Raw genomic sequence first — 26,341 nt, 5'->3', positions numbered from 1 at the left:
GTTCAAGGCTGGAAGGCAGGACACCAGCTAACAGTCGATTGCAACAATTCATGCATGAGACGACAATTATCTGAACATTAGTTCTTCATGGCCATGGATATGGGAGACATGAATGGATTTGAGGAATACTGGTTAAATAGAAGAAGGATGTTGTGTTTGATTGGACAGCTAGGCAGAAGGTGGTGCCATTCATGGAGATCGGAAGGAGTTTCCACATCAGTGGGGAAGAGGATGTTCTCACAAAGACCAAAGTATGGGAGCTACCACAGGGCATGGGAGTGGCTGATAACTTAGGATTTCTCTAAGTTACACAAATAAGACCCTAGAAATCATGTTACCCAACCTGCCACTTTTACAGATAATAGTAATTCTCATTGTTTACTGAGCACCTCCTATTTTTTAGGCAATGATCTAGTTGCACTACAGATATTAATTCACAAGTAACTCTCTGAGGTAGCTATTATTCTTTAAGGGTGAGGACATGAAATTACTAAGAGATAAATAACTTGCCTGGACAATTCAGAAATTCAGTCACAGAGCCAGGATTCAGATCCTAACCTCTCTGTTGCCAAAACCACTTATTTTCTTACTGTCCTATACCTTTTTAAAGAGAATACAATTTATTTTCTAAGGTTGCAAATCTATGTATGTTGCATACCTTCCAAAATGCTCCTATTTCATATGTAAAGTCAGTAATAGTTAGCCAGGAATAGATCTTGGGATCTGCCATCAAGTTTCTCTCTGTGCCCATGTCTTTCCCTTCTTGAACAAAGTGCATATTAGACAAAATGAGACTGCATTTTTTATTTGTGACCCATGGAGTTTCAATGTTTGAACTATATAGCTATGTGTGAACCTAGAGAGCCTTCCCCACTCACTCGTATTGCCATGCTGTGGGTAAAATTGCAGTATTTCCAGAATCTCTCACGTGGCCTAGTGCATCTCGTCTCGGTATCAATAGGTGTTTCCAAGGTGTGGAGAGAAGTAGTCCATCTCCATATCAATAGGTGATCACAAGGGTGGGGACAGCCATGGTATATCTGATTTGGTGGGGTCCTTTTTTACAGCTGGGTTGTGAGAGACACAGGTGAGCAGAAGTGGACGACTGCTTGTAAGCAAAAAATGGGTTTCTCCCACTTTATTTCTCCCTTTGATGGATTTCAGCTTCAAAGGTAATTTTCCCAGGCTGGGAACTTATGTTCCCCCCCAGAGTTACACATGCTGACTGTCTCTGCAGATACTTTGTGTCTCTAGGTCAGTAGTCCTCTGTGTCACCGAATGCCCACATATAGCATTGCCTAGGGTATCAACAGAAGGTGAAGAGTCGGGAAAGATGGACAACTTCAGATCTCCCCTGCACCCTTTCAGATACAGACTACTACTTGAATCCAGTTCTAGGAGGCAGGGTGAAAACTTTGAAAATTGTTTGCATTTAATTCCATTGAAACCTGATGTCTTTTCCTTCTCATGGTGAAAGATACAAGGTAACTCTCCCCATTATTAAGGATTCATGTGCATTACACATGTGGTAAATGCCCAAACAAAGTCAGGATGATGTCATTTTTGTGTTCAACTTAACCATGCCCTAGCCCAAGGGAATGACTCCTTTTACTCATTGTAAAAAGCCATAGCTTTGTACCTGGGCTAAAATATGCTTGGTGACATGATTCTATACTTGAACATGACATTTTTAATACACTAGGCTTTTGCTAAGTTAAGCTTCTTAACAATGTACATTGTTGCTATAAACAAATGCTAACCTTACTGCCAGTGCTTCAAATTCCTTAGATGCCTCAGCACAATTAAGAGAGCAAAGTTGTTGTGGGATAATTGCCTTGTATGGATTAATGTTTAATCCGAAAGAGCAAAAACCCCCATGGCAAGCATGAGCTCGGTTTTGTTACTGCGGGGCAGAGAAGTCAGACGGGTCCGAAGGACATTCCACAGCGTAGACTTGGGCCTCCCTGAACAGGCCTCAGTGACGAGCTCGTATTTTGGTGACTGAGGGTATCCAGTGCTCCTGGATTCCTCAGCTACAGTGGGAACACCCTGGGACATCCAGCTGATCCTACACCTGACACCACCCCAAAACTGTTTTTCTGAGAGAAGAGAGGAAATGGTCATCCTGATGACATTTCTTCTATACACTGGCAACTGTTCCTATAATTATCATTATTTATTTCCTGGGGAAGAGAGAAGTTTTCCTATTTGTGTTTGTTTCACATGGGCAAAAAGTGCTCCACAAATATTCTGACCATGTCTATATGGTTAGCAAATGAGAGTAAAAATGTTATTATTATTACTCTGATTAAAATGTTTTCTATGTTTTACCATTTTGTAATGATTCTATAAAGGACTGGTAAAATAAAATAAAAAAACATTCCCCACATTTAGTGGCTGGGTTAATGCGAAGGAGAAAAAAATGAGTCCTCTATCTCCTTACTCATTATAGATTCCTTTGGTGATAAATATTGTTAATAAGAAACAAAGATGAACTTTAGAATCATAAAGCTGGATGAAAAAAGCAAGTTGCAGAGGTCTTCATAAAATAAGAAATCGTTTTTTTGTTGAAGTTCTAACAGCAAACCAAACAATGTTTTGCTTATAGGTACATACTTGTGAAGGAAACTAACATAAGAAACTAAAAATAGCAAGGAAATGCATAGACACTTTCCCTCGCCCTGGAGTTGGGAGAGAAAAGGATAGGAGCTGAGATACACAAGGTGATTTCAATTTCAGTCTTATTCATAAAGTTTTGGTTCTTACATTGGGAGCAGGTTCGTGGATGTTAGTGTTCTGGTTCTTACGTTGGGAGCAAATTCATGGATGTTTAGTTTGTTAAATCAAAATAAAATATCTGGGTGCAGGGTTCAGCATTAACACAGTATTAAAAAAAAATAATAACCTCCCTGTGATTCTAATGTACAGTCAGGTTTGTGAGCTACTGAGTTAAACTATTCATATGTGGCCTCTTTTGGCCACCAAGTTCATTGCCTGGGAAGTGGAGGCTAACCGCTTAAAGCTCTGCGCACTGAATGAGGGCCCTGGTCCAGGGCCCTGCTGGAAATGTTCTCGGCTCATCGGAAAGTTTGCAGATACTAAGTGAGCAGTTGGGGCAAAGGGATGTAACTGTCTTGACCTTGCTGTTTCTTCCCATCTTGTGGCGAAACGTCAGGTCTCTGTGGGATGAGTGGGGATGGGACGGGCTATGAGCCGTATTCTCAGGAACAATGTAGAAAATAGGAAGGTCGGGTCAGGAGGGAGCCAGCACAGGCAGGACCCCGGGACCGGGACCCTAAGGAGCCTTGTGGGAGCTGCCTTGTCTAGTTCCTCACGGCGGTGAGCAGCGAAATCCTGAAACAGAAACTGCCTGCGGACCTGTCTTCAGGCTAGCAAAAGTGGAGGAGTATTTATTTTGGGCTTAGCAACTTTCATAGAGGAAGAAGAAAGTCAAGTTAGAGAGTGCATAGGGGGCACTTAAAAGAGAGAATAAAAGCGTGCTGCATCCCTGAGGCTTTTTGCCGGGTGGGGACGGGGTGGGGGTGGGGGGGCGCTGCCAACGGACAACGGGTGGCCAGCAGGGGGCGCTCCGGGGGCTGACCGTGGTTCATGCTTCACTCTCCTGCTCCTCCGAGGACAGCAGCTGGCCGCCTGGGGTATCCCTGAAAGCTCCTCATCCAGCTTTCTCCACTGGGAATCGGGCAGGAGTTCCCCTCAATTCTCCCAGGTGCCCTCCACCCTCCTGCCTTCAGGGATTAGGCGAGTAGCCTTGTGGAAACAATCCAAGCTCTCAAGTTGTCAGACGTGAAGAAAAGGCATTTTGAAATATTGGGACATGTTTAAAACCAAAAGTCATATTCAGTTGACACATTCACCACAACCAAACTGCTGCCAAGTATCAGGAAAACTTGAGAAACCAATTTTATCCTCTTCTGATTTCCTTATTTACTAGCTTCACTGCATTGACATTTGTATTTATTTATTCCTTTGTGACCTGCTTACCTCCTCAGGCCAGTCTCTTGCCACCAGCTCTGGGCACTGTAAACTGCTTGAAAATTCCCATAGACCCTCCACCTTCCCCCATTCCTGTCCCCTGGCCGTTGTGCACTTGTTTGGTTAAACTCAGTTAACTTGCCCTGTTAAGCTCCCACATAACATCCTCCAGAAAGCTGACCCTGCCAAACTGGATGCCCCTGCTCTTTCTTTATTAGTGTGTGCTTAATGGATCAACAATACAAAACTGAAATTGCCTGTTTTTCTGCCTTCACCAGTAGGTTTTTTTGACAAAATGCTCCTGAAATGGCAGGGAGTGAGTCTTGTTCACTGTATCTGTGATGCCCAGCACAGCACCTGCAATGTGATGGTGTTCAAGAATATCTGTTCTCATGAATGGTACAATGAAGTTCTTTCTTGTGAAGAGCAATTTGCAGATGAGGAATATAGCATGCGTAGGTATGTGCATGTGTGGGTTTCTCCCTGGCTAGCACACTGATGAGCACCTGCAGCCCATGAGTCAAAACCACCCATGTCACTTGGGTTTAAAGTGGTGAAAACGAAACTCTCAAAACCTTTTCGGGAATATGATTTATGGGTTCCATGGTCCTAGGGAAGGAAGACTAGAGGGTGAGTCTAGCTTTACAAATGACTAAAACAAGAAATTTTAATGCAGGATTCTCATTCTATATCTCTCTTTTTCCCCACCCTACCATCTCTTATCTCTGTCTTGGATAAAGCAGATGGGTGTTCTCCAAATGCTGAGAGCTACAGCCCGCAGAAATACTGAATTCACATCTCCCAACTTTGCAGGAAAAATCCAACTTCTGAGTGCCAATGGACATCAAGAGAGAGTGACTAAGATGGTTAATTCTATGTGTCAACTTGATGGAACCATAGGGTACCCTGATATTTGGCCAAACGTTATTTTGAGTGTTACCATGAGGATGTTCCTGGATGAGATTACCATTTAAATGGGTAGATTGAGCAAAGCAGATTACTCTCCCCATATGAGTGTGGGCCTCATCCAATCAGTTGAAGGACTGATTAGAACAAAAAGGCTGATCCTTTTCCACATAAGAGGATATTTCTCCACCTAACTGCTTTTGAGCAGGGACATTGTTTTGTTCATTTTTCCTGCCTTCAAACTTTAACTGAAACATTACCCAATCCTTTAAAAGTTTTTCAGCCAATTCCTCAATAATCAGAGTCTAGCCCTCAGGCCCACTCAATACCGGTTGTAGATGCCTCCAATTACCGAGCCTTTTTAGGGTTCTGCAATGCAAATTAACTTGCTGCTGATTGGCCACTACTTGCCACCTACCACGCCCAGAGGCACTTTGCTTTCAAGGTTCTCTAAGTCAGTTTCAATTCAACCATACAGAGATCAGTTTCCAAAATCACTTAAAAACACATGTTGTCTTCCCCTCATTTCTTCTTTTCTGTCCTTACATTTTTGTGCTTCTTTTCTTTCCAGAGATAAATATGTGTATTAATCTGCTGAGTTTAAGCCGAATTTCCAGGGTTATAATCAGGGTTATAGTACAAAAGACTGTCCATGGGCTACAAATGGGTGTTGGGCTTCTTTAGGGGCTGATTACATTTATGGTTGTGCAACTCTTTATACATACTAAACACCACTGGATTTTACACTTTAAATAGGTAAATTATGTGGTATTTTAATTATATATCAATAAAGCTGTTGTATTTTTCTTTAAAAACTATCTTTGAAGCTGAAGTCCTTAACAATACCAAGGAGTGAAGCTAATACACCAGGTTCAAACCTGGGACATGGATAAGTGGGTAGATAAATTAATTATAATTCAAAATTTCTTCTGAAATCCATCATAATGCCAAGAACAAGCATTTCTACAGACTTTTGTGATTGTAATACAAAGCAAATATCAGAAAATGTAAACTCAAACAATAAATGAAATCATGTGATGCAATTTCATATAATCCATCATTTTTAAAATATAAAGTTTAGGTGCTTGAGTAGGTTTGCTTTAGCTGTTTATGTCTTAAACAACTGTCAAAATAGCATTTTGTGGTGGACACTTTCTCAAATAAACTTTATTGAATGATATTTCAGATCTTTCTGTGTATGCCAGCTGTTAGGTTTGAGGGAAAAGCACCTTGTGAGTTGAGGATGTATCAAAACCAGAAGGCATGTTCGGGTCATATTTCTGCTTCATTTAAACTGCTGCTGGGAAGTAGAAGAGTGTCCAGGAAAATTTCAATCAGGTACCAGAAATCTACAGGGATAGCTTTGTGTTTCAGTAACCGCTTTGTGGGTACAATGAGGGGAAGTGACCCATGAGAAGAATAACATCTGGAGTTATCCAAATGCACTACTCCAGACCTGGTCCGTTAAAATGTCATGAGAGTGACGATACCATCGGTTTAAAATATGTTTCCATTGAAGTGCCAAATGAGGTTGGACACAGTATTATTCTGAGTGGCATGGAACATTTGCTCTTCTAACATCCTGGAAAGTGGTATTTATTTTTTTAGTTTGTGTTTTTAGGATTGGCTGATACTGTGTTCTTACACTGTGGGCTAAAACGCCATCCCCCAAGAAACAAAACAAAAACCCCCAAACCCAGCACTAAACACACCAGCTGGCCCTGGGTCCAGTAGAAATTGACTCACATGGCCTGGTGGCCAACTGGTGGCACATTTGCTCCATATGTGAACTTAATGTGGTAACAAGATCTCTGACCTTGAGCTTCCCCACTTATTAAATGAATAATCACGCCACCCAACTCAGAGTGAGGTTGAGGAACAATAAGATAATGTATGTGAATGTGGTCTATCAACTACAAAGTACCAGAGTGTGAATTATCAATTTACAGGGACAGGGATAAGTAAGAGAGGGGGGAATAAAAGAGGAGAAAAAAGAAGTGGGACCTACCCAATGAGGGAAATTCTCATCTCTAATTCTAACAGTTTTAAGATAAAAGGGGTACTCAGACAGTGCCCACTAGCAAAACTCTCTGGATGCCTGGTTTCCGTATTAAATGTCTGTTGACACTGACTCCGCCATACTGGTTCAGACACACACCCTAAAAGGATTCCCCAAATGTGGGATGCTTCATAGTCCACAAAAAGTCCTTGCTGATCTTTAGAAATGATTCAGCCATGGTCACAACAAGCAAGTCAACTGGTAGGAAACACTGCAGAAAGTAATTTTATTTGTCCAGCTCTGAACTGTATGGTACTCCCAGGGGCCTGCTGAGAAACGAAGGTGACTCCCATTTGCAGAGTTTCTGTGTCTCGGCCATGTGAGCAAAGGTTGCATCACCAACTGGCCTGGTGGGCAAGATACCAGGTGGCAGAGCCACCCCAGGGTGCAGCCATGCAGGAGTAGCCCAGAGGCCCTCCCAGAAGAACCCGAAAGCCGAAGGTAGAGCTCACCAATGGGGTCAGGAGAGGGCATCAGAAGAAGGAGACAAACTCAATAGAGTAAAATATTAATAATGAACAGAGTTGTCTGAACATCACCTGACATCTCAATCCCAAATTATTTTCCCTGCTACTTGTCCCGACTATCACTACCTTAAGTTTGAATAAGCCTTCATGAGGATGAAAATATCAGAAACAAGGACAAGGGATTCCCCACACAGCATTATTTGTGAGGGTGGGGTTCTTACGACCCTCTTCAGAAGACTGTGTAGTAGTTATGGAAAAAGAGTGAGTGGATTCTAATCCCATCTTTTTCATTTCCTCGTGTTATCAGATGATCCTGCGCAAGTCACCTAACTTCTCCAACCATCATTTTCCTCATCTATAAACAGGAGTCTGCAAATAGCAATATCCGGCTAGTGGGGTGTGTGCATGTGTGTATACATTAAACAGATAACAAATAACCTGTAAGGCAGGTACTCAGTGTGTGTTAAGAGTTCTTGTTCTCACATTTATTAATGGGCTTTGTCTTTCAGGAAAATTCCGATCAGGCTGTGGTTTTCACACTTGAAGAAAAATGTTCTATTAAAAGGGGGGACAATCAATGTTAACTTTGTCAAGGGAGCTCTGTATCTCAAACAATCAGCTTCTTGTTCATTGTCAGATTCAATAAAAGGACACAAAGTCCTAGAGACCTAATAGTAATTAAGAATATTCACAGGCTTCTCCCTAAGGCTCCTTTTAATCATTGACTCAATATTTGGGTGGTCTTTCAATTGGCTGCCTTTGTTGTTTTATATAATCTCTGCTTCTCAATCTGGAATAAGTGGGGAAACTTCGAAGTTAGAACATTCACTCTAACAGTTGTCTATTCATGTTCTGGTTTTAATAATGAGATGCTATTATTCTAGAGAAATCATTCATAACCTGAATAGTGTTTCAGATTCTGCTTATTTATATTCTCATGGAACTTTCTGTGGCACACTGTGTTCAGTAGGAAACATCTGTCTTTGGGATTTCGTCACTGAGGCAATTCACTACAGGGCAGGGCATGCCTGGGTGCACACAGATAACTCCCAACAAGGACTGGCCCGAGCACACGTGTCTGGTGACATCCACAGCCACGTCCCCAGGTGAACACTTGTGCTCATGAGCAGATGGGACATATAAAGGGATGTAGTCCAAGTGGGAATGTCCCGAGTTTCCAACGAAAGTGTGTTAGTAATAACAGGCCAGCCTGTTGCTGGGAGAGCCCTTAGTACTTCAGCAATGTTCTAACACTGGGTACTTTCATTAAAATGAGCTCAGGTTCTTTGAGGGATATGTGCTTTGGGACGTTCTGATCAATGAGAGTACTAACTTCAGTGGCAGCTCTCATTTTCACGGAACTCCTTTGTGAGAAGTACACTGAGAGTCTCTTCTGTTTTGTTTGCATAGATCGGGCCTTCACATATTGGACAAATAAGTGAAAACCTTTATTTTTTTAAGATCTGCAGTATCTCAGAGAGGCCAAAGATATTAGACAAAAGGAAAACTACAAAGACTACTGTTCCTAAAGCAGAAGGCTAAACCTTCCCAAATATAGACCAATACCCATTAGATTTTTTTTCATTTATATATGTTGTTAGCTTTTAATTGAATCGGTTCATTAAAACTTTGTGGTATTATAGCTCAACTCTCAGAAGCTACACTTAATGAGGAAATATATCTGGAGCAGCACTCAATAAATAAAATAAAGTGTACTTTTTTTTATTATTAAGGTATCATTGATATACACGCTTATGAAGGTTTCACATGAATAACATTGTGGTTACTACATTCACCCATATTATCAAGTCCCCCCCACCCCACTGCGGTCACTGTCATCAGTGTAGTAAGATGCCACAGAGAGTAACTGTACTTTTAAATGATGCTGCTCACAGTGGAGTGCTCTTGCTGGCCCCTGCTGGATGGAGAGCCAAGTGTGAGCTTCTCTTCCCAACTTCACATTCAGTGCTGGCATGTTGGGAGCTTGAAGGAGCTATGGTGATTTTGGTATAATGGTAAATATGGACATATTTACACCATAGAAATAGGTGTATGCTACAAATCACAGCTTGGTTTTCCTCTAGACGGCTGGATGTTGAACATCTATGTGCACATTTGTAAAGCTGACACCTTGTGAAGTATGTTGGCCACAATGAGGCTGTCTAGACAGCTGCAGCCAAGTGACATCAAGAATCAAGGGTCACTTGGGATGCAGGAATCACCATCTCAGGGTTGGAATATCAAAGGTGCCTACTGAGGAAAAACCACCAGAGTTAAGTGTTGGGTTATTTCCTTCCATTCTGTATATGTGTGCATGTGAGGTTTCTTTAAACCTGAGACTAGTCTTTTATAGCTTTTCCTATTTGATATTATGTCTTGAATTTAAGTCATTTTTCAAGATACCTTCAGTATTTTATTTGGGTCATGATTCTTCTGTTGGGCAATTTGTTGATCAACCTGAGTAAAAGGACTTGTAACTCTAAAACCCAATATAAACATTAAATATTACTAGTATTTTCATGCAAATTTGACCAATATGCCATTAATTCTTATATCTGTATCACTGACGAATCTTGGAATGGACAGTGTGTTGGTTTGGGTCTCCCAGATGCAAAGACTCGGAGGCAGATAGTTAAGAGGTGACCCAAGGAAGCCGGAGCGAAGGAGCAGGCAGAGAGAGGGGGCACAAGGGAGAGGTCGGATGACTACGAAGTAAGCTGCTTGTCATCACTGTGCACACGGTCCTGCCAGACACTGAGTAAGCATCCCGGTGAGGGAGCGCCTCCTGGGCATTTACCCACTGATTCCCCTTCTCCCCACTGGAGGGCTGTCCATAACTCCCCAGCGTTTTCAGCCTGTGAGGCAACTTCCCAGACAATTTATGAGAAAGCCTGATGCAGAAAAGCAGGGGACTCTGCCTGCGCGTGGAGTGAACCAGCACCGGCATACACAGAAATTATCCACCCCAGTCACGCCTCAGACACGGGCGGGGTGCACAGGGATGTGGCACAGGACACCAGTGGCATCGGCACTAGGACTGAGGGGCTCGTTTGGGGAATTGCTCATTAACTCAATAAATCTTTATTTAATTCTTTATTAATTAAAATATCTTCCAATATTTACTAAGTACCTCCTATTGTTATAAGGGCTGAGAAAACAGCAGTAAATAAAATAAGAACCCTGCCCTTGATCAGCTTATAATCTAGTGAAAAGAGACAGATCTTTTTAAATAAGTAAGAATATAATGCTAGTCAGTGATTTATTCTAGGAAAAAAAATTTTAACAAAAACGGAAAGGATTAGTTGGCGACAGCCCTAGGGTAGTGGTAGGGGGTGTTACATGCAGAAAGGGTGATCAGGGGGGATTCTAGGATGAGGGACCATTTGAGCAGCAATTTTCATGAAGTGAGAACGGCATGCAGGTGTCCTGGGAGATGGCTTTTCAGAAAGAGGGAAGAGTCAGCACAAAGGTCTGCAATCAGTAACAACCCTGATGTGCCAAAGGGTCAAGGACAGGGGCCGCATTAGCATGGGATCCAGCACCATGGAAAGAGAGAGGCTCCTCGCCCAAACAGAGCTTAGCATCGATGGGAGGAGATAGCCAGTACCTTAAGAAACAATCACACAAATGAAAGCAAATTGATACATGGAGCTAAAGCATAATTTGGCTTGTGTTTTCAAATGATTCCTCTGGTTGTAGGAGGAAGAATTGAAGGGGAGCCAAGCTTGACATCTGTCTACCATCTGACACCATTCATTGTGTTCCGTTTTCCTTCTCACTGTCAGTAATCTGGCCACAGCTCTGGGTGCGTGGTGGGCTTCGTGATAGTCTGCTTTGTAGTATGCATTCTAGAAACACGTTGGTTTGTAACAGCTGGAACTGCCTATACCCTATCCTTCTATCCTGGCACAGAAAAGCCAAAGGAAACCTAACCTGAAACTCAGAGAGAGCATTGATTTCCAATGCCATGCCCAGGAGTAACTAAAGAGCTAGTGTGTTAAGAAGAACTTAGACTTGGATTTAAACCTACCTAAGTTCCAAGTCCAGCTCCAGCTACATAGTAATTATTAACTATGTAGCTTTAAACAAAGTATTGTACCCTCTAAGCCTCCTATGTAAAAGAGGGATAATAATGCCTATCCTGGGGCATTCTAGGGATTAAATCAGATCATGTATATAAAACATCTGATTCCTAACAGAGTCTGAAAAATGGATCATTATTATTATCATATCGATCACATGATGGAAGCAGTGTGGTTTGTATCTTTTTTGTCGAAACTACAAAAAGTAGTAGGATAGCACACACAGAATTGAAGCCACATAAACAAATAAACTGAAAGGAACTTGTAAACAGATCTAACAAACCAGATTAGTCCAATTAGCCCAAGACACATGTTTAGTATTCGTGAGAAACTGCTGGGGGTAGTGAGAAAAGGATACACTAGGAAGTAGAAGTCAACAGCCTGTAGATGATTTCATGGAAAAGTGTTTCTTTCCAGGTTTTTTGTTTGCTGAGAGGTCAGACTGACGATGAAACACAGATGTTGAAGCCTCCAACCTACAAATAAGATTCTACGAGGTCCAGTCCCAAAAAGGGAAATGAATTTTGATGATCCAGCAAGAAATTCTCATTAGCGTGAAGGAACACATGCCTGCCGTCTGTCAAGGGAGGCTATAATCACATCATTGACTCCCCCACAGCAAGCAGAGCAGTAATCATCTTTTTACTAGGCTGCAGAGATCACAGGGGCAAGCATGTCCTCTTAGCCCCAGGACTGGCACCCCCTGCAAGGTAAGTAATTCACAGATATGTCTGGTCTTTTCAGATTGGTCAGTTTGAAACATCTGCAAAAGGATTCCCCCAACCTGGAGAAGGAGGTCAGCCCAGGCAGAAGCTCCCACACTAATGAAGGTGAAAAGAAGCTGGGTATATGTGTGCCTACTTCACTGTCTCTTGGGCACCAGACTTAATCACATTTACACTAGACTGCAAGCAATGGCTACAAATCCCAAAGGAAAGTGAAACTGGGGATACTATTGAGATCAAAAGCTGATTGTCTGATCAGGAGAAGTAGCAGAACACACATTATGTACACAGGCCAGTGGTCTACAGACTTTTCAGGCTTCAGAGCCTTTAAACAGGCCACCTCCCCGACTCACCATCATTTGCCACAATAGCAATGTATATATGACTATGTTATATATGCGTGCATATGTATATGATGCTGTGCAATTTGCATTCTGACATACATTGTTTCATTATAATCTCATAGGGACCCCACAAACAAGGCTATTGTTGTCCTCCTTTTAGAGTTGGGGTCATTGACCCTCAGAAAAAAATCAATTGGTTGACCCCAGTTATCCATTGGAAATAGATCTTGGGTCAGGGATTTGAACCTGGGGCCCCTGGCAACAAATTTTATTTTTGTGGCTATGTATTCCATAGAGTTGCAGACACCTAATTTCTCAAAGTACTTCCACAGCAGTGTTGCAGCTGTCTGGAGGGACAAGGTGCTTTGCACCTGTGGTTCTGGTCTGAGGCTGCACCAGAGAATGGGTGGCACAGAGAATCAGTTCAAACAAGCTAAATGATCATCAACCCCAAACTCAGGTTCCCAGATCTCAAGAAGTGTCTTCTGGAAGTGGGATCTCAGCCAAACCAGTAGTTTCCCAAAAGCCAGCATGATCCTGGCAACTGAGCTCAGGGAGAGAGTAGCCTCTTTCCTCAGTTTCAGTAAACCATGAGGTGTGGGTTGAGCAGTATCACCTGAAGATCTCTTTGAACCTATTAATAAAATCAAAGTAAATCATCTAAGCTTTACCTGAAGATCAGGTCTTCAACTTTAGTTATACATTTCTTCAGAGTAAAGTCTTTAACTATCAAATCTTGACCAAAAGACTTGGAGGGGGGCTTTTGCTCCCATTTTGTAAACTCTAAATTCTTGTAACCTATTTTACTAGTTAATAGAAATGCATGAGGTGGGAACAATCTTTACTGTCTGAGGGATATGTGATATTTCCTTTGGTGGCCACAGTTTCTCTACCATGAAACTTAATGAACATGTAAGCTGTGTGAGAGCAGAGATTCTTGTCTGTTTGGATCACTCATATAGCCTCAACACCTGCACATATGAAGCTCAATACATATTTTTTAAATAAATTAATGAAGAAATTGTGATGATGTGGGCACATTTCACATTGCTATTTAGAAAGTGAATTAAAAATAGACTTCCTGATTATAAAGTCCCATGATTATCTTGGTAGAATGCCATTAAGTATCTCCCTCTTTCCCTGACAATAGAGTTGCAGCTCAGATATAGCTTATTCATTGCTTTGCCTACAGCAGGTAGATTTCAAAATTACTACATGGTTATGTATACAATAGATAAAAGATGGGAAGTGTACTGATTATATAGGTAATATATGGAAATATATGGTTTCCTGGAAGAGCCACAAATATATGGTTTCCTGGAAGAGCCACAGATGCCATGCCATAGTCACACACAAGGGATTGTGCCCCACATCCTGACTTTTCTATAAGGGGAAAACCTGTGATATTGTCTGAGCCCAGAACTTAACTCCATTCTACATCTAAACATAAAGTATTTTTCTTCCATCTTAATATGTACAGAAACCTCTAGGAATGCAAATATGTAACTGAAGAAAGGTTGAGACTTATTTTTTCTGGAAGTTTACCAAAAGTAATCAACCATTGAAGAAAATCACCATCAATAGATGCTCCTAGTTTTGGAGGCACCAGAAAAAGAGCACCTATATCAGTTTGTTTTTGTAACTATTGCATTCACAGTGATACTAAATTAACATCCAAATTTTTATTTATTTAGACTTTTACTTCCATTCATGGAGTAGTGATGGCTACAGTGACTGTCTTAATGGCAAGCTCAAATTGAAAATTGAACAAACTATCTGAAGCAACTATTTTCAGATATTAGACACTGACGGCACCAGCTGGATTGTGACCCCTGAAAGGAGAGACCAAATGAGATGAGCGCTATGGTGGCCCCAGCTTAGTGCCTGGAGGCAGTTTCCAGGCCACAGCAGGGAGCCCTGCAGTCTCCCTGAGTTATAGACAGAGTTAAGGAGGCCAAGGTGACTAGAATAGTTGAGGCAGAGGACTGGCAAGGAGGGAGCTGCACAGATGGAGAGAGAGAGCTACTGAGATCAGCAGAAGGGTTTTCTCAAATCTTTGACTAAATACTAAATCTAAATATGATAACTGATAGGAAATAAACACTAGATGGGATTAACAGCAGATTAGACACTGCAGAAGAAAAGATCTGTAAACTTGAAGCAATAATATCTCTCCAAAATGAAGCACAGTGAAAGACAAGAAAAAATAAACAGATCATCAGAGACGGCATTGAGGGGTCTAAAACATGTAAAACAGCAGTACCAGGCAGATGGATGGCAGGCAGGCACGGAAGAAATACTTAAAGAAATGATGGCTGGAATTATCAAAATTTAATGACAGCTATAAATGCTCAGCTTTAGGATGATCAAGGAGCTCAGAGAAGAATAAACATAAGGAAACCAGTCTAAAGAACACCATAAAATCAGTGATAAAGAGAAAGTCTTAAAAGTTATGGAGGAGGGAGGGGTAGGCACACATTATGTAGAGAGGAACAAAGATAAAAATGACAACAGACCTCTCATCAGAAACTTTGCAGGCTAGAAGGCAATGGAGTAGCATCTTTAAAGTAAAAGAAAAGCTTTCTATCTAGAATTCTATTCTACCCAGAGAAAATAGCTTTAAAAAAGGAAAGCAAAATAAAAACTTATTCAGGCACACAATGTTGAAATAATTCATCACCAGAAGAATTCACTCCAAACAATATGAAAGGAAGTCTTTTAGACAAAAGGAAAATAATACCAAATGGAAATTTGAAGCTACACAAAAGAAGAACATGGAAATGATAAATGTTAGGAACATATTAAAAAACCTTATTTTTTCTCATTTTAAAAGATAACTTTTAAATATAACCTTTAAAAGATAACTGAGTATTTAAAGCCACAATAATGTATTGCGGGCATTTATGACAAAAAAAGCACAATATATGACAAGATGTAAGAAACAATAGTGCAAAGGGCAGAAGGATGAAAATGGAGATACACTGTGATAAGGTGCTTATATTATATGTGTAGTAGTATAATAATATTTGAAGGTAGATTGTGATAAGTTAAAAGTCTATATTGTAAACTTTGGAGCAATCACTGAAAAAATTTAAATGTATACCTGATAAGCCAATAGTGAGAAAAAATGAAATCATAATTTTTTAAAAGAAACCTGACTAATCCAAAAGAAAGCAGGAAGCAAGAAAAAAGAGGAACAAAAATTAAATGGACAAATAGAAAACAAATAACAAAGTGGTACATTTAATCTCAACTATATCAATACTTAACATTAAATGCAACTCATCTAAACACTCCAATTAAAATAGATTATCAGATTAAACAAGTAAGACATAACTACAGTGCTATGTGGAAAGCACTTTAAATATAAGGAAACAGATAAATTAAAAGCAAAATGGAAATGCAAATTAAAACCACAATGAGATATCACCTCACACCAGTAAGGATGGCTGATATCAAAGAGACAAGGAACATCAAATGCTGGCAAGGATGGAGAGAAAGGGGAACTCTCCTACACTGTCAGTGGGAATGTAAATTAGTTACCATTGTGGAAAGCAATATGGAGGTTCCTCAAACAACTAAAAATAGTAATACCATTTGACCCAGGAATTCCACTCCTAGGAGTTTACCTAAAGAAAACAAGATCCCAGATTCAAAAATATATATACACCCCTATGTTTATCATAGCACTATTTACAATAGCCAAGATACAAAAGCAACCTTAGTGTCCATCAGTAGACGAATGGATAAAGAAGATGTGGTACATATACACAATGGGATATTATTCAGCCGTAAGAAGAAAACAAATACTACCATTTGCAATACATGGATGGAGCTACAGGGTATTATGCTCAGTGAAATAAGCCAGGTGTAAAAAGACAAGTACCAAATGATTTCACTCATTTGTGGAGTATAACAATAAAACAAAAATGAAGGAACAAAACAGCAGCAGACTCACAGACTCCAAGAAGGGACTAGCAGTTACCAAAGGGGAAGGGGTGGGGGAGAACAGGTGGGGAAGGAGGGAGAAGGGGACTGAGGGGGGTTATGATTGGCATATGTGGTGTGGCAGGGGGGCTCACGGGGAAAACAGTGTAGCACAGAGAAGACAAGTAGTGACTCTGTGGCATCTTACTACGCTGTTGGGCAGTGACTGCAGTGGGGTGGGCAAGTACTCAATAATATGGGTGAATGTAGTAATACAATGTTACTCATGTGAAACCTTTGTAAAATTGTATATCAATGATACCCTAATAAAAATAAAAATAAAAATAAAGCAAAAGGATAGATAAAGATATACCATGGTAACATTAAGCAAAAGAAAGTTGAAGGGGTTATGCTCAAACCAAAGTAAATTTCAGAGCAAGGACTATTCTCTGGAATAAAAAGGGGACACTTTTTAGTAACAAAGATGTCAATTCCCCAAGAACACATACAGTCTTAAATGTTTGTGTAGCCACTAACAGAGCTTTGTAATACATTAAAACTAAGGTAGAACTAAGAGAAGTAAAATAATTTGAGATTTCAATACTATTCTCTCAGTAATTGATAGGACAAGTAGACAAAGTCAGAAAGTCAGTAAGAAAACAGAACTTCTGAATAACATTAAACAAAATTGACAGTTACCATTTATAGGGTACTCTACACAACCACAGAACATTCACAAAGGTAAATGATATATTCTGGATAAATATATATATAATAACATATATATAAACATTATATATTTTTTATCTATATAACAAATATACTCATTTAGCCCTTGTTTCAGTATGTCAAATGTAACAACGAAGTATGGAAAATGTTTGGTTGAATGTTGTGTTTGCTTATAAATCTGAATTTATTCTTTGTAACAAGAAGCAAGCAACTGATTACTTCATTATGTCTTCTTGTATAGTAACTGGAGTTTCTCTATTGAATTGCTTTTATTTTTCTTTTATATTATATATAAGACATACTGAATTGTATGAAATTATGTATGTAAGTCACCTTATCAATAAATTACTTTTCATGACAGGGAAATGAGTATTACAAAGTAGTTATAAAAAGGGGCATTGGGCATAATGGTGTATAGAATCACTTGTCTGCAGCAAAAATGAGAAAGTGCTGATGCTTCTCTTTTCTTTCCCAGTACTCTGGTTTAAAGAAAACCTAGCAATGAAATGCATTTCTCATAAATACAGACTCCCAGTTTCTTTCACCTGCCAAAGTGATATACTGAGGTACATCTCTATACATTTGTATTCTGTATGTAGAAAACTCACATTTGAAAATGAATTGTGAGTACCACAAATGAGATATAAACAAAATAGAGGACAGTGATGTCATTACCATGCTAAACATGGAACCATATTAATGTATCTTAATTCACCTAATATTATAGCTAATTTTTCTAGAAAGCCTCATCATATGGTTCCTATCACATTTATAGTTCATAAGTTTTCCCATACCTAAAACAAATGAAAAGACTTTGAGTTTTTTTGTTGTTTTTTTACCCAAATGAAAACTTTGCATTTATTTGTCCTGTTAGATTTTTTTTTTTTTTTGGAAATCCTTTTTTTTCTTAATTTTTTATTAAGTTATTATTGATACACACACTTATGAAGGTTTCACACGAAAAAATAATGTGGTAACTACATTTACCCATATTATCAAGTCCCCCCCATACCCCAATGCAGTCACTCTCCATCAGTATAGTAAGATGCCACAGATTCACTATTTGCCTTCTCTGTGCTACACTGTTTTCCCTGTGATCCCCCACACCATGTATACTAAACATAATACCCCTCTATCCCCTTCTCCCTCCCTCCCCACCCGCTGTCCCACACCCCTCCCCTTTGATAACCACTAGCTCCTTCTTGGAGTCTCTGAGTCTGCTGCTATTTTGTTCCCTCACTTTTGCTTCGTTATTATAGTCCACAAAAAATGAGAGAAATCATTTGGCACTTGTCTTTCTCTTCCTGGCTTATTTCACTGAGCATAAAACCTTTCAGCTCCATCCATGTTGTTGCAAATGGTAGGATTTGTTTCTTTTTTATGGCTAAATAGTATTCCATTATGTATATGTACCACCTCTTCTTTATCCATTCATCTACTGATGGACACTTAGGTTGCTTCCATATCTTGGCTATTGTAAAAAGTGCTGTGATAAACATAGGGGTGCATATTTCTTTTTGAATCTGAGAACTTGTATGCTTTGGGTAAATTCCAAGGAGTGGGATTCCCGGATCAAATGGTATTTCTATTTTTAGTTTTTGGAGGAACCTCCATATTGCTTTCCACAATGGTTGAACTAGCTTACATTCCCACCAGCAGTATAGTAGGGTTCCCCTTTCCCCGCATCCTCGCCAGTATTTGTTGTTTTTAGTCTTTTCGATGTTGGCCATCTTTACTGGTGTGAGGTGATATCTCATTGTGGTTTTAATTTGCATTTCCCTGATGATTAGTGATGTGGAGCATCTTTTCATGTTCTGTCGGCCACCTGAATTTCTTCTTTGGAGAACTGTCTCTTCTTATCCTCTGCCCATTTTTTAATCAGGTTATTTGCTTTTTGGGTGTTGAGGCACGTAAGTTCTTTATATATTTTAGATGTTAACCCCTTGTCAGATATGTCATTTATAAATATATTCTCCCATACTGTAGGATGCCTTTTTGTTCTGTTGATGGTGTCCTTTGCCATACTGAAACTTTTTAGTTTGATGTAGTCCCATGAGTTCATTTTTCCTTTTGTTTCCCTTTCTCGAGGAGGTGGGTTCAGGAAGAAGTTGCTCATGCTCATATTCAGGAGATGTTTGCCTATGTTGTCTTCTAAGAGTTTTATGGTTTCATGACTTACATTCAGGTCTTTGATCCATTTCGAGTTTACTTCTGTGTATGGGGTTAAACAATAATCCAGTTTCATTCTCTTGCATGTAGCTGTCCAGTTTTGCCAACACCAGCTGTTGAAGAGGCTGCCATTTCCCCATTGTATGTCCATGGCTCCTTTATCGTATATTAACTGGCCATATATGGTTGGATTTATATCAGGGCTCCCTAGTCTGTTCCATTGGTCTATGGGTCTGTTCTTGTGCCAGTACCCAATTGTCTTGATCACTGTGGCTTTGTAGTCGAGCATGAAGTTGGAAATCGTAATCCCCCCAGCTTTATTCTTCCTTCTCAGGATTGCTTTGGCTATTTGGGGTCTTTTGTGGTTCCATATGAATTTTAGAACGATTTTCTCTAGTCCGTGGAAGAATGCTGTTGGCATTTTGATAGGAATTGCATTGAATCTGTAGATTGCTTTAGGCAGGATGGCCATTTTGACAATATTAATTCTTCCTATCCATGAGCACGGGATGTGTTTCCATTTCTAGTATCTTCTTTAATTTCTCTTAAGAGTGTCTTGTAGTTTTCAGAGTATAGATCTTTCACTTCCTTGGTTAGGTTTATTCATAGGTATTTTATTTTTTTGATGCAACTGTGAATGGAATTGTTTTCCTGATTTCTCTCTCTGCTAGTTCATTGTGTGTATAGAAATGCCACAGATTTCTGTGTATTAATTTTGTATCCTGCAACTTTGCTGAATTCAGATATTAGATCTAGTAGTTTTGGAGTGGATTCTTTAGGGTTTTTTATGTACAATATCATGTCATCTGCAAACAGAGATAGCTTAACTTCTTCCTTGCCAATCTGGATGCCTTTTATTTCTTGGTGTTGTCTGATTGCCGTGGCTAGGACCTCCAGTACTATATTGAATAGAAGTGGGGAGAGTGGGCATCCTTGTCTTGTTCCCAATCTTAAAGGAAAAGCTTTCAGCTTCTCGCTGTTATGTATAATGTTGGCTGTGGATTTGTCATATATGGCCTTTATTATGTTGAGGCTCTTACCCTCTATACCCATTTTCTTGAGAGTTTTTATCATGAATGGATGTTGAATTTTGTCAAATGCTTTTTCAGCGTCTATGGAGATGATCATATGGCTTTTGTCCTTCTTTTTGTTGATGTGGTGGATGATGTTGATGGATTTTCGATTATTGCACCATCCTTGCATCCCTGGAATAAATCCTACCTGATCATGATGGATTATCTTTCTGATGTATTTTTGAATTCAGTTTGCTAATGTTTTGGTGAGTATTTTTGCATCTATGTTCATCAGGGATATTGGTCTGTAATTTTATTTTCTTGTGATGTCTTTGCCTGGTTTTGGGATTAGAGTGATGCTGGCCTCATAGAATGAGTTTGGAAGTATTCCCTCTTCTTCTGCTCTTTGGAAAACTTTAAGGAGGATGGGTATTAGGTCTTCACTAAATGTTTGTTAAAATTCAGTGGTGAAGCCATCTGGTTCAGGAGTTTGGTTCTTAGGTAGGTTTTTGATTACCAGTTCAATTTCTTTTTTTTTTTTTTTTGTAGATAATTATTTTTTATTGAAGGGTAGTTGACACACAGTATTACAATAAATTAGTTTCAGGTGTACAACATAGTGATTCAACATTTATATACATGACAATTCTAGGTACCAGCTATCACCATACCAAGCTGTTACAATATCTTGACTATATTCCTTATGCTATACTTTACATCCCGGTTACTTATTTATTTTACCATTGGAAGTGTGTACTTTTTTGTGTGTGTGTGAGGGCATCTCTCATATTTATTGATCAAATGGTTGTTAACAACAATAAAATTCTGTATAGGGGAGTCAATGCTCAATGCACAATCATTAATCCACCCCAAGCCTAATTTTCGTCAGTCTCCAATCTTCTGAGGCATAACAAACAAGTTCTTACACGGAGAACAAATTCTTACATAGTGAATAAGTTCTTACATGGTGAACAGTACAAGGGCAGTCATCACAGAAACCTTCGGTTTTGCTCATGATTTATGAACTATAAACAGTCAGTTCAAATATGAATACTCATTTGATTTTTATACTTGATTTATATGTGGATACCACATTTCTCTCTTTATTATTATTATTTTTAATAAAATGCTGAAGTGGTAGGTAGATACAAGATAAAGGTAGAAAACATAGTTTAGTGTTGTAAGAGAGCAAATGTAGATGATCAGGTGTGTGCCTGCAGACTATGTGTTAATCCAAGCTAGAAAAGGGCAATAAAACATCCATGTATGCAGAAGATTTCTCTCAGAACAGGGGGGGTGGGGTTCTAAGCCTCACCTCTGTTGATCCCCAATTTCTCACCTGATGACCCCCCTGTGACTGTGCCTGTCTTAGGTTGTTCCTCCCTTGAGGAATCTTACCCGTCTCTGGCTAACCAGTCATCTTCCGGGGCCATACAGGGAAATGTAAAGTTGGTAAGTGAGAGAGAAGCCTTATTGTTTGAAATGGTTAGCTTTTTATTTCTTTGCGTATTTATGCCCTGTAGCTTCTATGCCCAGCATTTGTCTTGAGGTACTTTACCACTTGGAAGAATTATGATACTTGGTAAATTTGATATGAGGCACGAATTCTATTTAAGAGTTGTAATTAGGAAGGAAGAAGAAAAGCTATAGAAGTAGCAGGCGGAAGAATACATGGGAAGATTGATTATTTCTTTGACATATCTTCTTGTAGAGTAACTTCAGCATGTATAGGTTTTAAACTACTACATAAATTGTGCACACACATTAACATAATAGGAGTATAGTTACATAACCAAAGCATACCTGTAATTACCAGCCATCTCCAGTGAAACCAAGAAAACCAGTTAGGCACCTTAGGCATTTGTGAAAACTTATCTATGATATGGTGGATATTGTCCAACTGAGCTTGAACAGTCTGAGAGAAATCAGACAAATTAAAACAACCCATTCCTGGGGAATGTTCACATCTCTTATGTTCTTTTAACAGTAAATAGTCTGTAGTTGTAAGATTTTGGAGCGCTACAATTTGCACTTCTCCTAATTCTTGTTTGAGTTCCAACAGTATAGATCCAGTCAAATTTGTTGTTTTACTGTATGCACAGGCCAGCTTAGATATCTCCTTCATTCCCTTGGCAAGTCCAGGAGCTGGTGGGATGAGTGCATCTACAGCTGTAGCAGTGCGTGGATCTTTGTTGGGGTTTTTTGATGACCATCTTATGGCATGAGTCTTCCAGAGAGTGCTGATGTTGGAAGTTCTTTTTCATATCATATCTTAGTTCATTTTCGGGGTACCCAATTAGACTTTGATCCTCTGTATTAACACAAACAGACCCTTTGCCTACACTTTTATATGCCCTTTATACCCTTGTGTAGAACTCATTGGAGGTTACCACACAGGAACTGCCCTTTTTTGTTGTTGTTTTTTGTTTTCTGTTTTTTTGTTTTGTTTTGTTTTGTTTTGTTTTTGGTATCACTAATCTACACTTACATGACGAATATTATGTTTACTAGGCTCTCCCCTATACCAGGTCTCCCCTATAAATCCCTTTACAGTCACTGTCCATCAGCATAGCAAAATGTTGTAGAATCACTACTTGCCTTCTCTGTGTTGTACAGCCCTCCCTTTTCTCCTACCCCCCCATGCATGCTAATCTTAATACCCCCCTACTTCTCCCCCCCCTTATCCCTCCCTACCCACCCATCCTCCCCAGTCCCTTTCCCTTTGGTACCTGTTAGTCCATTCTTGAGTTCTGTGATTCTGCTGCTGTTTTGTTCCTTCAGTTTTTCCTTTGTTCTTATATTCCACAGATAAGTGAAATCATTTGGCATTTCTCTTTCACCGCTTGGCTTGTTTCACTGAGCATAATACCCTCCAGCTCCATCCATGTTGCTGCAAATGGTTGGATTTGCCCTTTTCTTATGGCTGAGTACTATTCCACTGTGTATATGTACATGTACCACATCTTCTTTATCTATTCATCTATCGATGGACATTTAGGTTGCTTCCAATTCTTGGCTATTGTAAATAGTGCTGCAGTAAACATAGGGGTGCACTGATCTTCCTCATACTTGACTGCTGCATTCTTAGGAGTGGAATTCCTGGGTCAAATGGTAAGTCTGTTTTGAGCATTTTGATGTACCTCCATACTGCTTTCCACAATGGTTGAACTAACTTACATTCCCACCAGCAGTGTAGGAGGGTTTCCCTTTCTCCACAGCCTCGCCAACATTTGTTGTTGTTTGTCTTTTGGATGGCAGCCATCCTTACTGGTGTGAGGTGATACCTCATTGTAGTTTTAATTTGCATTTCTCTGATAATTAGCGATGTGGAGCATCTTTTCATGTGTCTGTTGGCCATCTGTATTTCTGTTTTGGAGAACTGTCTGTTCGTTTCCTCTGCCCATTTTTTAATTGGATTATTTGTTTTTTGTTTGTTGAGGTGTGTGAGCTCTTTATATATTCTGGACATCAAGCCTTTATCAGATGTGTCATTTTCAAATATATTCTCCCATACTGTAGGGTTCCTTTTTGTTCTATTGATGGTGTCTTTTGCTGTACAGAAGGTTTTCAGCTTAATATAGTCCCACTTACTCATTTTTGCTGTTGTTTTCCTTGCCCAGTGAGATATGTTCAAGAAGAGGTCACTCATGTTTATGTCTAAGAGGTTTTTGCCTATGTTCTCTTCCAAGAGTTTAATGGTTTCATGACTTACATTCAGGTCTTTGATCCATTTTGAGTTTACTTTTGTATATGGGGTTAGACAATGGTCCAGTTTCATTATCCTACATGTAGCTGTCCAGTTTTGCCAGCACCATCTGTTGAAGAGACTGTCATTTCGCCATTGTATGTCCATGGCTCCTTTATCAAATATTAATTGACCATATATGTCTGGGTTAATGTCTGGATTCTCTAGTCTGTTCCATTGGTCTGTCGCTCTGCTCTTGTGCCAGTACCAAATTGTCTTGATTACTATAGCTTTATAATAGAGCTTGAAGTTGGGGAGTGAGATCCCCCCTACTTTATTCTTCTTTCTCAGGATTGCTTTGGCTATTCGGGGTCTTTGGTGTTTCCATATGAATTTTTGAATTATTTGTTCCAGTTCATTGAAGAATGTTGCTGGTAGTTTCATAGGGATTGCATCAAATCTGTATATTGCTTTGGGCAGGATGGCCATTTTGACGATATTAATTCTTCCTAGCCACGAGCATGGGATGAGTTTCCATCTGTTAGTGTCCCCTTTAATTTCTCTTAAGAGTGACTTGTAGTTTTCAGAGTATAAGTCTTTCACTTCTTTGGTTAGGTTTATTCCTAGGTATTTTTTTTTTGATGCAATTGTGAATGGAGTTGTTTTCCTGATTTCTCTTTCTGTTGGTTCATTGTTAGTATATAGGAAAGCCACAGATTTCTGTGTGTTGATTTTGTATCCTGCAACTTTGCTGTATTCCGATATCAGTTCTAATAGTTTTGAGGTGGAGTCTTTAGGGTTTTTTATGTACAGTATCATGTCATCTGCAAATAGTGACAGTTTAACTTCTTCTTTACCAACCTGGATTCCTTGTATTTCTTTGTTTTGTCTGATTGCCGTGGCTAGGACCTCCAGTACTATGTCAAATAATAGTGGAGAGAGTGGGCATCCCTGTCTAGTTCCCGATCTCAGAGGAAATGCTTTCAGCTTCTCGTTGTTCAATATAATGTTGGCTGTGGGTTTATCATAGATGGCCTTTATTATGTTGAGGTACTTGCCCTCTATTCCCATTTTGCTGAGAGTTTTTATCATGAATGGATGTTGAACTTTGTCAAATGCTTTTTCAGCATCTATGGAGATGATCATGTGGTTTTTGTCCTTTTTGTTGATGTGGTGGATGATGTTGATGGACTTTCGAATGTTGTACCATCCTTGCATCCCTGGGATGAATCCCACTTGGTCATGTTGTATGATCCTTTTGATGTATTTTCGAATTCGGTTTGCTAATATTTTGTTGAGTATTTTTGCATCTACGTTCATCAGGGATATTGGTCTGTAGTTTTCTTTTTTGGTGGGGTCTTTGCCTGGTTTTGGTATTAGGGTGATGTTAGCTTCATAGAATGAGTTTGGGAGTATCCCCTCCTCCTCTATTTTTTGGAAAACTTTAAGGAGAATGGGTATTATGTCTTCCCTGTATGTCTGATAAAATTCCGAGGTAAATCCATCTGGCCCGGGGATTTTGTTCTTTGGTAGTTTTTTGATTACCGCTTCAATTTCGTTGCTGGTAATTGGTCTGTTTAGATTTTCTGTTTCTTTCTGGGTCAATCTTGGAAGGTTGTATTTTTCTAGGAAGTTGTCCATTTCTCCTAGGTTTCCCAGTTTGTTAGCATATAGGTTTTCATAGTATTCTCTAATAATTCTTTGTATTTCTGTGGGGTCCGTCGTGATTTTTCCTTTCTCGTTTCTGATACTGTTGATTTGTGTTGACTCTCTTTTCTTCTTAATAAGTCTGGCTAGAGGCTTATCTATTTTGTTTATTTTCTCAAAGAACCAGCTCTTGATTTCATTGATTTTTGCTATTGTTTTATTCTTCTCAATTTTATTTATTTCTTCTCTGATCTTTATTATGTCCCTCCTTCTGCTGACCTTAGGCCTCATCTGTTCTTCTTTTTCCAATTTTGATAATTGTGACATTAGACCATTCATTTGGGATTGCTCTTCCTTTTTTAAATATGCTTGGATTGCTATATACTTTTCTCTTAAGATTGCTTTTGCTGTGTCCCACAGAAGTTGGGGCTTAATGTTGTTGTTGTCATTTGTTTCCATATATTGCTGGATCTCCAGTTTGATTTGGTCATTGATCCATTGATTATTTAGGAGCGTATTGTTAAGCCTCCATGTGTTTGTGAGCCTCTTTGCTTTCTTTGTACAGTTTATTTCTAGTTTTATGCCTTTGTGGTCT

General features: G+C 39.5%; 1 long non-coding RNA gene across 2 annotated transcripts in view; it reads left to right on the top strand.

The window, feature by feature from the left end:
* Positions 1 to 26,341, top strand: part of LOC130679709 (uncharacterized) — an 84,135-nt gene that overhangs the window by 30,412 nt on the left and 27,382 nt on the right. For both annotated transcript variants that reach the window (XR_008992721.1, XR_008992722.1), the window contains exon 3: positions 11,925 to 12,217. This is a non-coding gene — a long non-coding RNA (uncharacterized LOC130679709). The remainder of the gene's footprint in view (positions 1 to 11,924; positions 12,218 to 26,341) is intronic.

The sequence above is a fragment of the Manis pentadactyla genome, chromosome 12, assembly GCF_030020395.1.
Source record: "Manis pentadactyla isolate mManPen7 chromosome 12, mManPen7.hap1, whole genome shotgun sequence".
In the NCBI taxonomy this organism is placed as follows: Eukaryota; Metazoa; Chordata; class Mammalia; order Pholidota; family Manidae; genus Manis; species Manis pentadactyla.
Note: the sequence above shows the minus strand (reverse complement) of the source record. Positions and strands in the feature narration are given on the sequence as shown.